Below are 16,984 nucleotides of genomic sequence, written 5' to 3' on the forward strand. Positions count from 1 at the left end.
TTGGGTGCTCTACATCATGTTCATATTTATATTATCCTTCTGTCTACTTTTTGTAATACAGGGTGTTGTTGTAATGATCAGATCTATACAGGTGAGTGTCTTAAGATTTTTAAAGACTTTAAATCAAAGTAATCTCTAATCAAAGTGCAGCACAGAAACCAGGATTAGAGGACAAAGTTAAGCATTACGGCATGACAGGGGTGTAATTAACATTAGATAATCATACTTCTAAAGGCACGATGCGAAAAACCCGGAAACAATGTTATGCAGCACCAAAATGTTAACTTAAAAATACATAGGCTATCAGAAGTGTCATTTTAAATGTAGTTTGTTGAACTGTTCATACTTTATTAAGAAGTGATGTGTTAGGGTTGTGCGGTAAGGTGGCAGCTGAGGGCCCCCAGACATGAATCTACCTCTTTTAGAATCAGAGTTTCATCAAACCACACAGTTGCATAATTTGAAATTAAGTTGACATAGACTTACGACATGGTAGGAGACATGTTTTTTTGCACAGCGGTGAGTGTATGGAATGGGTTACCTAGTCATTTTGTTGAATCATTAAGACCTGACTTGACAAAGAATTGAGATCAGTCTGATACTTGGAACCAAGCTAAAATGAATGGCCTCTCTGTAAATGTTCTTATGAGTAAATAGTTTTGTAGAGTAAAAATAGAATGTGATTTCAGCATGGTCCCATTAAGGGCTATTGATCGAATGGTTATTACGCTTGTCATCATTTTATTGTTATTCATCCAAGGCGACTTACAGGTGTTACAGGGCAGTACAGGGTTACAATGCAAGCTTTATATTTAAATACAATATAGATTACAGTAAGTGCAAATAATACTAAAAATACAATGTGAAACAGGATGCAATACATTAGGATTACAATAAGTTATACCTACAGTGATATAATAGTAGTGCAATATATAATACATTCTAAAACCAACAATTAGCACCTTTACATTACAAGTCTAAAAATATAATAATTGAAAAATATATGCATTGGTTTAAAAACATTGTACAGGCAAGAGCCAGGAAAAAAGCTAATTTCCAACAGCTGTTGAACGTTCTGACAACACAGCAGATGATGGTCAAGACAAAGGAGTTGGTTTCACATTTGAGACAAATACTTGTAGCAAACTACAACAAAAGAAAAAGCTGCAAAATAATATCAAAGAAATACGGACTACCAAACAGCCGCAATAATCAAGTACCAGCCCAGAACAAATTCAACAAACGCATGAAAGTGGGCGTCCCATGAAAATTACGGGTTAAGCAAGTAGGAGAATCGTCAAAATAGCAGAACAAAAAAAAAAAAAAAAAAAAAAACTAAGATAAGCAGCCAAGCAATACCCGAAGTGCCTGAATGAAAAGCCTCTTGTGACAATGTGACCTCAGCTCCCAGAATCACTTGATTAATTGCAAACACCATCAATTAATAATAGAACTATAATAAAGCCATCAGAAAGCACACTTTCTGAGGCAAGCAGGTCATGACTTGTGCAATGCATTTTCTAACAATTAAAGTTGCTGCAATCCCTAACTAAGTGATCATGTAAGATATGAGTAGCTGGTAAAATGGTTCCACAGTTGTAATGTGTTCCTAACCAATACACACTGGTAGTCTCATTGCAGTACTGTATCAGTAGCAGTGCAGCAATGGCAGTGGGTGTCTTCAGTGGAATAATAATGGTACCAGTGATGTTTTTCAAACTCTTAAGTCATCTATCAGTTTAAAAAAAAAAAAAAAAAATCACGTTTCTTTAAGTACTAAACAAAACATATGTCTGCATTGTTTGACAATGTCTTTGCCTGCAAGCATTTTTGCTTTTGTTCTTTTATTGCATATTGAGACCAGGCCAGGCTTATGAATGTCTTTTTAAATGTCTTTAAAAAGGTTTTAGAAGTTGGTAGGATATTGATATAACATTGGTGAAAGCATTAGCAGACCACAGTATTACCACAGTTGGAAAATAAAGGGTTGGCCGATTGCAACTCACAGTTCAGTCATGAGCATTTTACTTCAAAACTTCTCAAAACCCAAGATAGCCTTTGAGATTAATGAATTGTGATTCTGGTCCATTTTCCTGTTAGAACAGACTATATGTTCAGTTATTATAATTCCTTTATAACTCCTGCAGGAAACAAGGGAGGTAAACAGAAAACTCAGGCAGTTTTGTCACCATTGTAAACTAACTCTGGTTAACCCGGGTACGAACCAGGTATCTGGTTTCACACTACGTGGAATTGTGACCCAGATAGCCAGAACCCGGGTCTAGACCTGGGTAGAAGTGTCAGTGTGAAGGGGGCTCTAGACTTCTTTCTACTCCGGCGAATAACGTACAGAATGAAGGTGGTGGAATAAAGCGAATTGCTCCTGCATTTTAAGTAGTGCGCTTATAACGCAAACACATAATCATTGCAATCATTGTTCATTTTATTTGACAAGTTTAGCACGAGTGGTGTCTTTGTTTTATGAAACAGTGTTGTAGCTACAACCTCCAAGCAGCGAGGGTAAAGCGATCATCACTGTGGTTTTAGGAATGTACAGGTAGAAAAAACAGTTGAGCTTATTTTGCCATTATAATTTTACCATGATTAAATTAAATTAAACTGAGATGGTTTAATTTCACTAATTACAGCATTAAAGGCAGGCATAGCGCTCAGAAATAAAACCTGACAACCAGAAACCCTAAATATAAAACACATTTAGAAGCATTTTACTTTTGCATCTGAAGTAAGTGGGATACTTCAAGGCTTATTTCAGATCATGCATAATTGACACTGGTAGTTGAGTTGAGGGCTGTGTTGAGTTCATATAGCTGTGGTTTGCAAGGAGCCTTGCAGCTGTCCAGTCACATTAATAGAAGTAAAATGCATATTCATAAATCAGAACACAGTCAAACAGCCTGTCAAATCGATTGGTCAGCTGAAGAATTCGAGCTGCAACCCTCTGAACTACTCACGCAGCTAAACTCTCCGTCTTGTCAACCCGCTAAAGCTCATTTTATTGCTGAATGTGATTTTATAATTAATATCATACACAACTTTATGTATGCAAGTACTTTGTTTTCTCAGTATTTGGATGATGACATCACTGTTAAAATTCAAGTTTGATAGAGTAGGATTTAAAACTAAGTATATTGTCTACAACAAATACTCTGGCATTGCTACGTTTCTTATTTTCTTTTATATTGAATTTGAATGTTGCAAAGAAAAAGCTACTTATTTGCACCGTACAAACCCACACAGGTCCTACAAATTTAGACCCTCAGGTACTCAAAATTCCGCAATAGTATTTTATTCAAAAAAAAGTCTGTTAACTAAACTTTTGTATTTAAATAAACAACATATGATAATGTCCCTATATCTTTTTTTCTTTACTGGGGTGGGTGGGTGGACAAATACCTCAGTGATTTTTCATAGATGGCTATGGCCCTGCTGTGTCACTGCTTAGGTATTGGCCACTCCCCTCCGCCTAGTGTTGTCAGCAAATTTTACATTATACCCCTTTTTATCCCTGTGAATGGGAGTGAAGAAGCTGCAAATCTACCTCCCTAGCAGGAAGGGTGCTAAGGTTGGTGGTACGCCTTTGATGGTAAGATGGAACCAGAAAGTCAGCCATCTTGGGAAAAGACAGTAGCTTTTTTTAGCAAGTCCATTGTGGTCAGCTGCAGGGTATGCAGAGATTGGATAGACCGAGGCGCCGGGCTGATCACCAGGAGGAGTTTGGTAGTACAAAGGGGACACAGCTCCTAACACTGACTCATATGAAATCCTGCTGATAACATGGCCCCATATAGAAGTGAATCCCATTACAAGTACACTCTCCTTCCTGTTGTTTTTTTGTTTGTTCCCATCAACTACGAAATGTAAGCAGAACCTCAAAAAGACCCGAATCCTGAATATTGTATACCAAAGCGGTTCATTCAGCCTGTGACACAGTCACAACCCTGCCCACAAGGGATCAAAAGGACTGCTCTCACAGATCTCTTCACCATTTTTCCTTTCAATGTGATCTGATCAGAGACCCTTGCTGAAGGCAAGTTCACTGTTGCTTATATCTGCTTTATGTGTTTTACACATTTTATTTGATATATATTTAATGAATCGCTAAAATAGTTTTTTATATAAAATCTATTACGCGTATTTGTGTGCACTACTCCTGTTGCTGCTGGTTACATCCCTCTCGGTCTTGTGCCCCGTATGGAGCCAGCGGCTTGAATCACTTTCCCAGTGACCCAAAACCTTAAGTCAGCTGACTTTTTGTTGCTTGTATTGCAGCCACAGTATCTAGATGCCGCTTTGGTGAACAGCTATTCGCATCACCATTGCGAAGGCTGTTAGTTTATTCTGACTAGCAGGCTTCCCTCAGTCTTGTGCTGGTACTGACTGAGTGGTTTTACCAGTGACTTTTACTGTACATTGCCTGTTCATTGCCACCCATGGTAACTGTGACCAGGTGGCTACTTTAGAGCCCAACCCAGGACTGCACCAGAACCAGTACCGTTGCTGAAACCACAAAACTGATACCGACCTGGTGCTTAAGTCACCAAACTGACCCTGTGCTGACCCAGTGCCAAAGTAACTGAACAGGTACCGAACCAACCCGGTACTGTCTCAGTTCTGAACCAGTATCGACCTGGTTTAAAATACACCAAACGGGTAACAAACCAACCCATTACCACCCCGGTACCGACTGCTACGGACCCGGTGCTGAGGTCAACGGTCCGATACCAAACTGGTCTTGCCTGGTCGATTATTATATATAAACAGATTGGCTGTAGATAGGGTTCGTGACCCTTTAAGAATGTGACCCAGAAATAAAAACTTTGATTTTTAAAGCGCTTTCGTGCACTTTTATTAAAAAATAAATCAAACAAACAGAAACAAACACCTAGCTCTCATTAAGCACTCACTAAACATATGCAGGTCCCTGACTAACACGCAGGACAGCTAAGCTGTTTACCTGACATATAACACGACAACAAAACACGACTACAAATTTATATAAAATCAAACGTAGGTTTTACACAGACCTTTACGACTTCCAGTCGGGCTCTTCGTTTCACATCAGCAGCAACAGCCCTGAGCAAACTGGCTGCTTTCCTTAAATACCCTGCACCTGGCTCTAATTTACAATGATAGCCAGATGCAAGGGATAATTAACAATAAAACAATTAACACAATACAAATAAACAAATTAAACAAAAGCAATTCAATTAAACAAAGTGTGCATTTTCACATGACCCTCCCCCTGCCACCTTACATACCCTTCCCCTTGTCTTTACAAGACACCGGCCATTTAACGGCCACCTACCTCCACCCTTAAGACCACCCACCCTCAAGTCCCATCTCCTTAATCTTCACCCTCCTCCACAGGGGAACTTGAGGGTGGGTCGGTCCCTCTGGCGCTTCCAGGGAGGGACCAAGAACCAGCGAAGAGGGACCCCACCGGACTGACTAGGGCGACTGCAGCAACCGCCGGGGAACAGGTGGCTGCAGCAGCAGGCAGAGGTCTGCCACTGGGGACCGGCGCAGCGAAGTCCAATCACCCAGGGGGAGCAAAGCAGTGACCAGGGGGAGCACCAGCAACGTCTGGGAGCAGCTCAGCAACGTCTTGGTGCTTCGGGAGAGCGAAGTAGGGGACCAGTGGAGGAACTGTGGCTGATGGTGCAGACTCCTGGGCTCCAGGTCTAGTCCAGGGAGGTCCAGGCAGACCTGCAGGGTGTCCAGGAGCAAGGGGCCAGGGCAGTACCTGGCAGCGTCGGACTGAATCGCTGGGGTGGTGGTCGGGGCTGTGGTGTTAGTGAGGTCCTCACTTTCTTCCCCTCGTCTGTTGCTGGCACCTCTCGCTCTCTCGTCCATGGCTCCTCCCCTCGGGAGTCTGGTAGCGGCGGCTCCTTCCCTCTGGGCTCTGGCAGCGGCAGCTCCTCTCACAGACATGACAAAGAAGTCAGAACCAATTAAAGTCTGTTGGACACCAGCAGCTGAAGCAGCATTCCAACACATCATGTGTAGCGAATCTGTGTTGATAGTCCCTGACTTTTCAAAACAGTTTATAGTGCAAACAGATGTATCAGATATAGGTCTAGGTGTTGTGTTGTCCCATGTAAAAGATGGAGTAGAACACCCAATAATGTATTTAAGCAGAAAAATGTTACCCAGAGAAACACGATACGCCACAGTAGAAAAAAAATGTCTGGCTATAAAGTGGGCTATATAATCACTACGTTACTATCTGTTAGGGAGAGAATTTGTGTTAATCACTGACCATTCACCCCTCAAGTGGATGAAAGAAAATAAAGAATGGAATGCGAGGGTAACTAAGTGGTTCCTTACTTTGCAGATGTACAAGTTCAAAATTGAGCTTCATAGTGGAAAAGAAAATGTGAATGCGGATGGTCTATCACGGGTACATTATGGGGTAAGGAAGCCACTCAAACCAATAGGTTAGAGCTGGGGGAGAGGATATGTAGCAAATAGAGGGGTGTAAAAGTAAAATAACAATGGAAATAACTGGGGATATTAACATTGTTATTAATTTGCTGCAATGCAGAACTGTAAAATGTAACAAGGTTTTAATAGAGGTGCTTACATTTTAAACGGCAGCACACTGTAAAATGGCCGCCGTCCAAAAAACTACAAGTCCCCTATTTCCTGGAAACCAGAGTTTCTGTAACGGCAGGAACTCTGGGTATTAAAAAGGGGATGTGATTGTAGAAACTGCTGTGTGAGGTAATGGTGCTGTATTGACAGTGTGTGGATTAATGCAGGGAATAATTAACAATAAAACAGTTAATACAATTAAACAAACAAATTAAACAAAAACAATTCAATTAAACAAAGTGTGTATTTTTTTTTTTTTTTTTTTTTAAGGCAGGGACTTCTGCCTCTCCTTCCCAGGCCCGACCGCTGATGCTTGCCACAGAGGCCATAATAGGTTCTGCTGCCCTGCGCAAGCCAAGCCAAAGGTGTAGCAACAGCTCCAAGAATTTGCTGTCTCAGGGCCCAGGTCCCCCTTCTCAACTACTGGCGTCAGTGCACCACAGACATCTGGGTTTTTACTACCATTCAGACCGGCTATTCTATTCAATTCCAGCATGGTCCCTCTCCCTTTCAGGGCATGACTAGAACATATGTCACGGACCCACAGGATGCCACGATGGTGTCACAGGAGGTAGCAACTGTGCTGCAAAAACAGGCTAGATAGACCCCCTCAAAGAGGAAAGGTTAAGTGACTCAAATCTTTTGGTTGTTTTGATTTCTACTTCCTAGTTTTGAGGGTTCATTTTTGTTCTGAATGCCCCTTTTTCTAAACTCCATTTGTGACCCAAGATTGTCGCTTTCCAAGGATGCAAAAGAAGGATGGTCGCTTCAGACCGCTGTTCAACCTCAGTCAGGTCAACCAGTATCTGAGCCAAAGGAGGTTCAAAATGTTGTCAATCAGGCCAGACCAGTGTACAGGAAGTACCTGTGGTTCGCCTTTCGGGGAACAGTATGAGTTCCATTTCTTGCTATTTGGCCTCTCCCTAGCTCTACATGCTTTCTTGAAGTGTGTGGAAGTTATTTTGGCCCCATTGAGGCTTGCTGAACTGTGACCGTCTATTGACAATGTCCTTCCTCTGTCTAAGGGCACTCTTGGTGGAAACAGCTGGCACACTATGCCTAGGCGTAGCTCTCAGGAGTGCCACCAGAAGGGAGGTCGTTACCATAGTCGCATCCAGCCTGAGCTGGTGCTTGCAAGTTGTGTTGAACCTCCCATGGAAGGGTCTCCACATCAATAGTTTAGAGCTGCAGGCAGTTTATCTGGCCTTGCAGAATCTTTTGAAGGAGGTTCAAGGGATACATGTGCTTGTCACCCAGTCTCCATTGTGTGGCCCACAAGCTTTTGCTGCTGTGCAGTTCATCTGCCCGGGGTGACGAACTGAGTGGCACACCTCCTTGATTTGTGGGTCTGATATCCCCAGCAGTTCTTTTTCTAAAGGCTTCCCCACCATCTCAGGCAGCTCCTGCAGACTTCCATGGCCAGGCATGGAGACTGCTGACGCGCCATGACCTGCTCAGTCAGGCACAGGAGGTGCATCCCGCGTATGCAGTGGAACGATGTGGGCTACCCCCTATACCTTCACTAGGTTCAGCAGACTGAATGTCATGGATTCTCAAAACCCTGGTTTTGGAACAAGAGTGTTCAGCTTTCCAGTCAACCCTTACAACACAGACATACAGTGGCTTGCAAAAGTATTGACCCCCCTTGGCATTTTTCCTATTTTGTTGCCTTACAACCTGGAATTAAAATGGATTTTTATTTGGATTTCATGTAATGGACATACACAAAATAGTCCAAATTGGTGAAGTGAAATGAAAAAAATAACTTGTTTAAAAGAATTCTAAAAAATAAATAACGGAAAAGTGGTGCGTGCATATGTATTCACCCCCTTTGCTATTAAGCCTGTAAATAAGAGCTGGTGCAACCAATTACCTTCAGAAGTAACATAATTAGTTAAATAAAGTTTACCTGTGTGCAATCTAAGTGTCACATGATCTGTCACATGATCTCAGTATATATACACCTGTTCTGAAAGGCCCCAGAGTCTGCAACACCACTATGCAAGGGGCACTACCAAGCAAGCGGCACCATGAAGACCAAAGAGCTCTCCAAACAGGTCAGGGACAAAGTTGTGGAGAAGTACAGATCAGGGTTGGGTTATAAAAAAATATCCGAAACTTTGAACATCCCACGGAGCACCATTAAAGCCATTATTAAAAAATGGAAAGAATATGGCACCACAACAAACCTGGCAAGAGAGGGCCGCCTGCCAAAACTCACGGACCAGGCAAGGAGGGCATTAATCAGAGAGGCAACAAAGAAACTAAAGATAACCCTGAAGGAGCTGCAAAGCTCCACAGCGGAGATTGGAGTATCTGTCCATAGGACCACTTTAAGCTGTACACTCCACAGAGCTGGGCTTTACGGAAGAGTGGCCAGAAAAAAGCCATTGCTTAAAGAAAAAAATAAGCAAACACGTTTGGTGTTCGCCAAAAGGCATGTGGGAGACTCCCCAGACATATAGAAGAAGGTACTCTGGTCAGATGAGACTAAAATTGAGCTTTTTGGCCATCAAGGAAAACGCTATGTCTGGCGCAAACCCAACACCTCTCATCACCCCGAGAACACCATCCCCACAGTGAAGCATGGCTGTGGCAGCATCATGCTGTGGGGATGTTTTTCATCGGCAGGGACTGGGAAACTGGTCAGAATTGAAGGAATGATGGATGGCGCTAAATACAAGGAAATTCTTGAGGGAAACCTGTTTCAGTCTTCCAGAGATTTGAGACTGGGACGGAGGTTCACCTTCTAGCAGGACAATGACCCTAAGCATACTGCTAAAGCAACACTCAAGTGGTTTAAGGGGAAACATTTAAATGTCTTGGAATGGCCTAGTCAAAGCCCAGACCTCAATCCAATTGAGAATCTGTGGTATGACTTAAAGATTTCTGTACACCAGCGGAACCCATCCAACTTGAAGGAGCTGGAGCAGTTTTGCCTTGAAGAATGGGCAAAAATCCCAGTGGTTAGATGTGCCAAGCTTATAGATACATACCCCAAGAGACTTGCAGCTGTAATTGCTGCAAAAGGTAGCTCTACAAAGAATTGACTTTGGGGGGGTGAATACATATGCACGCTCAAGTTTTCTGTTTTTTATCTTATTTCTTGTTTGTTTCACAATAAAAAATATTTTGCATCTTCAAAGTGGTAGGCATGTTGTGTAAATCAAATGATACAAACCCCCAGAAATCAATTTTAATTCCAGGTTGTAAGGCAACAAAATAGGAAAAATGCCAAGGGGGGTCAGTACTTTTGCAAGCCAATGTAGCTGCTTGTTACTGGGGTTTCCAAACGGTAACAAACAGGGCAGACTCTTGGCTTAGCGTTTTAGCATTCTGGTCGTTCTGCAATCTTGCCCTTGTGATGGGTTTGGTATACTCACCCATTCGGTATTGGTTAAATTTCTTACTTAAAATATAACCATTAACCAGGTCGCTGCGTTCATGATTGCAGCAGGTTTGAAGGAAAAATTAAGCAGAGTTCTGTAGGTGCAACCCTTTTGATCCCTTTTGAGTATGAAAAAGACACCATGCAAAGAAAACCGATGCATAGTTGATGTCTGAAATCAATAACATACTTGTCATTTGTAAACACAGTACTATTTTCTTCAGTTCATTGAAAATAAAGTATTTTACAATTCTTTTGAATATATATGTAAACATGTTCATCCCAATTACTGATATCTTACAATAATTAATAAAAGTATGCCTCAGTTTAATCTTAAAATGCAACCAAGACAAACTGTTTTCTCACCATGTGTTCAACAATAGATGTAGTTGAAGGGTTAAGAGTGGAAAGCACGGTGTTGGCGTTGGTCATGCTGGGGGCCTTAATAAGACATGTATATCACAACCCTCTCTATTAACTGCCATTGTGCAATGTGCCTTGGGACATCACTCTGGAGCACCCCAGTGGAGATCTGCATGTACTGTACCTGGGAGGTCAATATGCTTGCTGCCGCTTACAATGTCGTCATTCTCCCCCTAGGTTGTTATATCCTGCATAGTGCTGTGATTGGTACCACGACTTGCACTTTTCTTGACATACAGCATTGGCCTTTAATTCTAAAAGATGCTGACTCCAAGGTGCATGTTGCTCCATTTATTGTGCAAAAAAGAAAAATAACTCAGTACAGTTACACAACTAGTAAGAAAGAATTTAGGTGAAATGATTATGAACTGTAGTCATTCTCTCCAATAAGATTGCACTTTTGAAACATAATGTACAGAAGGCTCAACGATGGAAGTCTATAATACATGTATTCTGTAATAAAATTGTTGTTTATATGTTAAATTCAGAACTTAAATTTTCCGACTGCATGGAATGCTTTTGCTGAACTCCAGGTTGGTGTGCTATTACAATCCCATGTTTGTTGTGCATGTACTTGCTGTAATTCTATCTCATTTTGCCAAAATATCCCTTATAAAATATAATTTTAGTTAAGATCCTTGTTTTTCATTTGGTTGTAGATTAAATTGAGTATTCTCTTTAAACATCTATGTCTATATACACATGCAATGTAGGCTAGATCACCAAGTGTCTTTATGTAGGTGACAAAATCATATAGTGCACAACTGTGTTGTGTGATGCACTGATGTTACAGATTCTAACCCGTGTCAATGAGATGAGATTCAAATTTCTATAACCACAAATGCAAACAATCTTTTGCACAGTGGTTAAGATGCTTGTGGTGCCTGTGTTCACTTGTTCCTGCCCACGTCTGCTCTGTAATACCAGCAAAACTAAAAGAAACTTTTGACAGATCATTAGATAACACTGGCTCCAACTTCAATAAACAGACTATATATACACACACACACACACACACACACACACACACTTTGGAACCTTTTGAGATGACTATTTTACCTTGAAGCCCCACTGTATTTTAAATGAATTCTTAAAAGCAAACAACTCACTGGACTCTATGGCATTTTAGCTGATGAAGGATCTGCTGTCCGAAACACCCTAAACACTTTTGTATTTATGTTGTACTTTGTTTACTGTTACTATTATATTAAAGTTGTTGTTGTTTACATTTGTATATTCTAGTGTGCATTACATTTAAATCTGTATAATGTCAGGAAACTGGAACAAGGGCAGCTGCTTATCTCAGTACATTTACAAAAACAGTATTTGAGTAATTGCAGTAAGAGAGTAATTGACCAGATATAAACACACTGAAGCCTGTTCTTCCCAAACACATTTTCCAACCTTTCAAGATATTTATGCTGAAACAGTAAACTTGGTAAATAATGATGTTAGCAAAAACAGCAATAGAGAATCAGCCACAGCACATACAGTGATAGGTTATTAAACAGGCAAAAAATAAAACACTTGGAAAATGTCAACGATATTTAGTATCAATGATGTATCAGTCATACGCAGATTCACTTTAAACCAGATTAATCTATTATATTTTGAAGAAACTGATACTTCAGTTACAGGCTGCTGTTAAGGATTTTGCCAGTAAAATTTGTCAATGGTAGAACGGTTACACACACCTTTTTACACAAGCAATGGTATGGACGACTAGGGACTGCAGTACCATTGTACATTATTTGATCCATATCCATTGCTTTGCCATTGATGGTAATCCTTTGGTACTTCAGGTTATCACACTGATGTTAAAAAGGTATCCAAATAGTATATACCAAAACGTTGTATGGGGCAGAATATATGTATTGTTTGTGTTATGTCTAGTATCCTTTGTGTAAGACCCACTCCACAAGAAACACATGCAGCCATGTGACGCATATAAAGATACAATACAATATAAATGCTAATATTTTACAATTCAAATTGTATTTTTTACACAAGAAACAGGAAGGGCTCCATACCTATTTAGAATAGTTACACCTCCTGAATATCTTGTTTTAAACAGGATGAGAAGGATCCAGGGTGGCTTGTCATTTATTCCAGGACAATGGAGCGGAAAATATGATGTTTGTTTTTCACATTTAGGGCAGACCTTGGGAGACTGCAAAGTTTTTTTTTTAAAACGTACCATTTCATACATGAATTATGTATGGTTTAATATGCAGACCTTTAATGCCTTCAGTGTTTAAAGTATATCTGAACTTTGTTCAGGGATTTATAAAGTTGACGCAGACGTGTTACAGTGAAACAACTGAGGTTGTTTTCAAAGCTTTTCAAATCATCACTGCGTTTTCTGAAAAGAAACCAGACAATCTAAAAAAAAAAACAATTGAGTTTGTTTTTATATTTAATCTACTAAAGGTTGCTTCAGAAGCAGTTTCACTTCCCACCACTCAAACTGTTCATTGGGGAACTCTTTCACATTGTTCCTGAATGTTATACTATATGTGCTGCTGATTAAACTTTCTCTAGTGAATCATGTTGCTTGTTGTTTTCTCTGTTCCAAAAAAAGTGGTGAATAAGTGTGAGTTTGATAATTATAGAGCGCCAAAGAGTGCATGACAGTTTCTTCGCGCATGCGTGGTTCGTTTTTTCATAACTGAAAATGCGCCTCACACTTCGGTCAAATGTCAGAATGTTCAGTTGCCCTTGTTGCTTGTTATGAATGAGCCTAGCCGAGCCGAGGAGTGATCACACAGTCAACTGTAAAGCTACGCCTACCTCACTTCAATAAGTACTCCAAACAAACAAACAAAATAATAACTAAAAACATGTAATGATAATAATAGATTTATATAATAATTGTTTATATACAATATAGCAGAAGAGCAATTATTATGTTAATAGGTGAACTGCTCTATTTAGTTTTATTTGTATATTGTAAGACAATTAGTAACTTTCATTTTTCTAATACTACTGTAGAAGCCTTAGGGTTTTGCAAGTTGGACTCACTCTTTAAAGTATAGTTTAGTCAAAGATATTCTATTTAGTTTTTGTCAGGAAGTTACTTCCTGTTTTGATGTTCTGGGACATGTAAAATGGCGGTGTAAAGTTGAAATCTCAACTGTTGCAAAGGAAGGTAAAAAAGAATAAGCAAATTTCTGTTTAAATAAAGATATAAGATAAACATATAGGTCTACAATCATACTTTCCATTGCATATACAAATATATTTTTAAAATCAGACTTCCAGTGAAAAGACAATGGAAATTAAATACAAAAAACTACATTCTAAGTGACAGTAAGAGCTGACAAAGTCGAAAAAGACCAAGTAAGGCCACCACTGCACTCTTACTTCACTCGTGTTCTGACAAGGCTTTCCAACACACACTGCTTAACTGGTACAGTAGGTGGGTTCACTTCAGACAACATAGGTAGTCACCACCCCTGGGCAGGTCAGTGGGTTGCTGAGGATTCAAAAGTTCTCCAAAGCGGTGGAGGGAGTACCACAGGGTGCAGTGTGTCATCTCTGCCAAGGTGAAGAGATCGAACTGCGCCTTTCCCGAACCATTCCCAAATACGCTCCACCACCTGATGGTGGAGCCGCCACTCCGACAGATACATACCCTCCCTCGAGTGGAGGTCCATTGCCCAGTTTGCCATTGTGGGAAGATACGTCGCCCATAGGACAACAGGTTCCGTTGGACCCAAGTCAGGAGCAGGAAGGCAATGTGATTCAACCCTGGGGAACAAAGGCGACCCTGGTGGTTGACATACGCCACCTCTGATATGTTATCCGTCTGGACCAACATTTGCCCCATGGAGCACTGAGAGAAAGCACTGGAGAGCAAGGTAAACTGCCTGTAACTCCAGCATGTTTATCTGCAGGAATGGCCAATGGCCCGACCAGGTGCCATGGACTCCTCTGCCTTCCCAGACTGCCCCCAATCCAAGTTGGAGACGTCCATCGTCACCACCTGACAGTTCACCACTACTCCCATCCACACACCTTCGTGCAGGTGAGAGGCCTGCCTCCACCAGCACAGGGCTGCTGAACATTAGCGAGACACTGTCAGCCGACGGTGTCTATTGTGCTTTGGATGCAAGTGGAACGCATTGAGCCACGCTTACAGAGGGTACATGCAAAGTAAGCCCAGCTCGATGGGATAGTGTCCACACACTTTGAAAGCGCACGAGGAGCTAAGGCGAGGCCGAACAGCAGCACAGAAAACTATGAGACAAATGGCTCGCTTGCGGCTCTGCTGCTGTTCTCCAAGGGACTTGCAAAAAGGCTGCAGCACTTCTCATCAGTGCCAACATGAAGCTCGAAAGCAGGGGCACACTAGCCTCCGAGACAACCTCGGAGCTAGAGAGTGCCTCAGCAGAGAGTGCAAGCACCTCTCGTTCCTCCATCTCGGTTTGGAAAGTCCGCTACGAAACGTGTCCTCCTTCACTGACATCCGTGCAGGCGATTCCAGCTCACCCTGAGCTCCCCTGGGGGAGACAGGAGCTGGTACTGGGGCGGTCAAGGCAGGAGCAGCAGGAGCTTCCACCCATGGCCCTAGCCAGCCTATTGCGAAGCACTCAGGGCTGAAAAGCCGTGCAGATGTCACAAAAGTGTTGGCCAAAGTGGTGTGATGTACACCCAAGCACCGCACACATAGAGAATGTCCATCCTCCTGGGGCATGTTCGATCTTGCAGGACGTGCAATCATGAAACAATGACATGCTTGCCGTCACTTCTTAATACCGGTGAGTATATAAACCTTAGGCGCCACACACCACCCTGCACAGAGTGAAAGGCACGGAAGTGCTTAAGCATGGCGTGCACCGAGGTACTGAAGCACCAAGGGCACCACATGCACCGATCTATTCATGCACCAAGCCCCTAAAGTACACTGTGTATTGCAGGTGCTATGCACACTGAGCTTACCGAGTGCACCAAGGTATTAGACACCATGCACACTGAGTACCGAGTGCACCGAGTACCATATGCATCGAGAACCGTGTGCACCTAGTGCAACGAGAACCTAGTGCACTGAGGAGTTACACACATCAAGGCACTGAAGTACCGTGTACACTGAGTGCACCAATCATCGTAAGCACCAGGCACCATATGCACCGAGTGCACCAAAGTACCAAAGCACCGGGGGGCAGCTAATGTAATGGTGCCTACCCTAATCGTGTGTAGTTACACACCTGGTCAGTGCGCAGCATAGACCAGGGAGACACACAGGCTGAAGAAAGCCATGTCGGTCGAGTTAAGAAAGGGTGAGAATGAATGCAAGGGAACTGCAGTCGACTCAGAAAAGCTCTTTCAAAAACACACTCAGTGTAGTATTACAGAAGTTTACCTTATCTTAGGTGAGAGGCAAAAGTGAAAATGGTCTCCGCAGGTTGACTGTTTACTCCCTCTGTAGGCGAGACCGAGGACGACACCTTGGTAGCCTTGCTTTAAATATATACATTTCAGAACCAATAGCTATGTTCATAAGTTACTACAGACCTTAACATTGTGTCACATGCAGAGCTGACTGTGACATTGGGGGAATAAAGGAAATTGTACTGTATTGTTAAGCACCATCTAGGGCTATGGTTAGAATAGGAAACAGCTGTGCATTATTAACCATGCTGCATCTGAAACCAGGACAGGGGTGACTGAAAGAGCTAACGTCCAGGGAGAGAAAGGGAAAGCAGAAAGCAGCCAGAGCCCAAAGCACATTGAATTGCAGAGAAGTATGTTGGAGTGAGAGAGAGACGAAATCCAGAAAATGACAGTACGGAGAGAGACCGCCCTGGAACCACTGTACCCAGAGAAGAACACATTACATTGCACTGAACTGGTTGCACTTTAAATTAAGGTTTGTGATTGTTCAAGCAAATGATTGTGGCAAATGGGCATGGCATAATAGTATGCAGCCACACGTAACAAAGCGTTTATAGTGTTATTCTAGCTGAGGCCGAGTATACCGCGAAACAAAGAAAGGAAGCCAACATGCCCTGGGACGAGGAGCTGGGTGGAATCAGCTGGAAGCCGCTATCACCTCCAAGGCCTGGCAGTATTCCCAGGAGATAAGTAGTCGTGTTGGCTGGAAGGTAACTTGCTCAGGGAATATTAGCCATTACTGTGGTGCAGGAAGAGTATATCAATTACTGTTTTACATTGTATTGTGTCAGGACTTAGAGGGGTGTTTTGTATTTCTTTGCAGAGCAGGCGCTGATGGATTCAGGCCCTGGGTTGGAGTGGAAATTCTTAGCTGCCAGCCGTGTCATTGGAATATTCAAAGCAATCTCCAGGGGAAATACATTGGCAACGTTTGTTTGGAGATCTGGACTAAGAAGGAGCATATGCAATCATCAGAAAGACAGCATTGTATCTAATATACGCACTTGACATTGATTACAAGTTTCTATTGTGGGATAGGGCATAAGGCAACTGAGATTTTGATGTGCTTAACAAACAATTGCAATTGGATTGGGTGCAGATAAGATAAGATAAGTTTCTGTAACACCTATCACTTTGTAGTTACTTGTTAGTGCAGTAGCTTCA

General features: G+C 42.0%; 1 protein-coding gene across 1 annotated transcript in view; it reads left to right on the forward strand.

Moving 5' to 3' along the window:
* jak2b (Janus kinase 2b) overlaps nt 1–16,984 on the forward strand; it is a 130,452-nt gene that overhangs the window by 4,947 nt on the left and 108,521 nt on the right. The window lies entirely within an intron of this gene.

The sequence above is a fragment of the Polyodon spathula genome, chromosome 1 (assembly GCF_017654505.1).
Source record: "Polyodon spathula isolate WHYD16114869_AA chromosome 1, ASM1765450v1, whole genome shotgun sequence".
In the NCBI taxonomy this organism is placed as follows: domain Eukaryota; kingdom Metazoa; phylum Chordata; class Actinopteri; order Acipenseriformes; family Polyodontidae; genus Polyodon; species Polyodon spathula.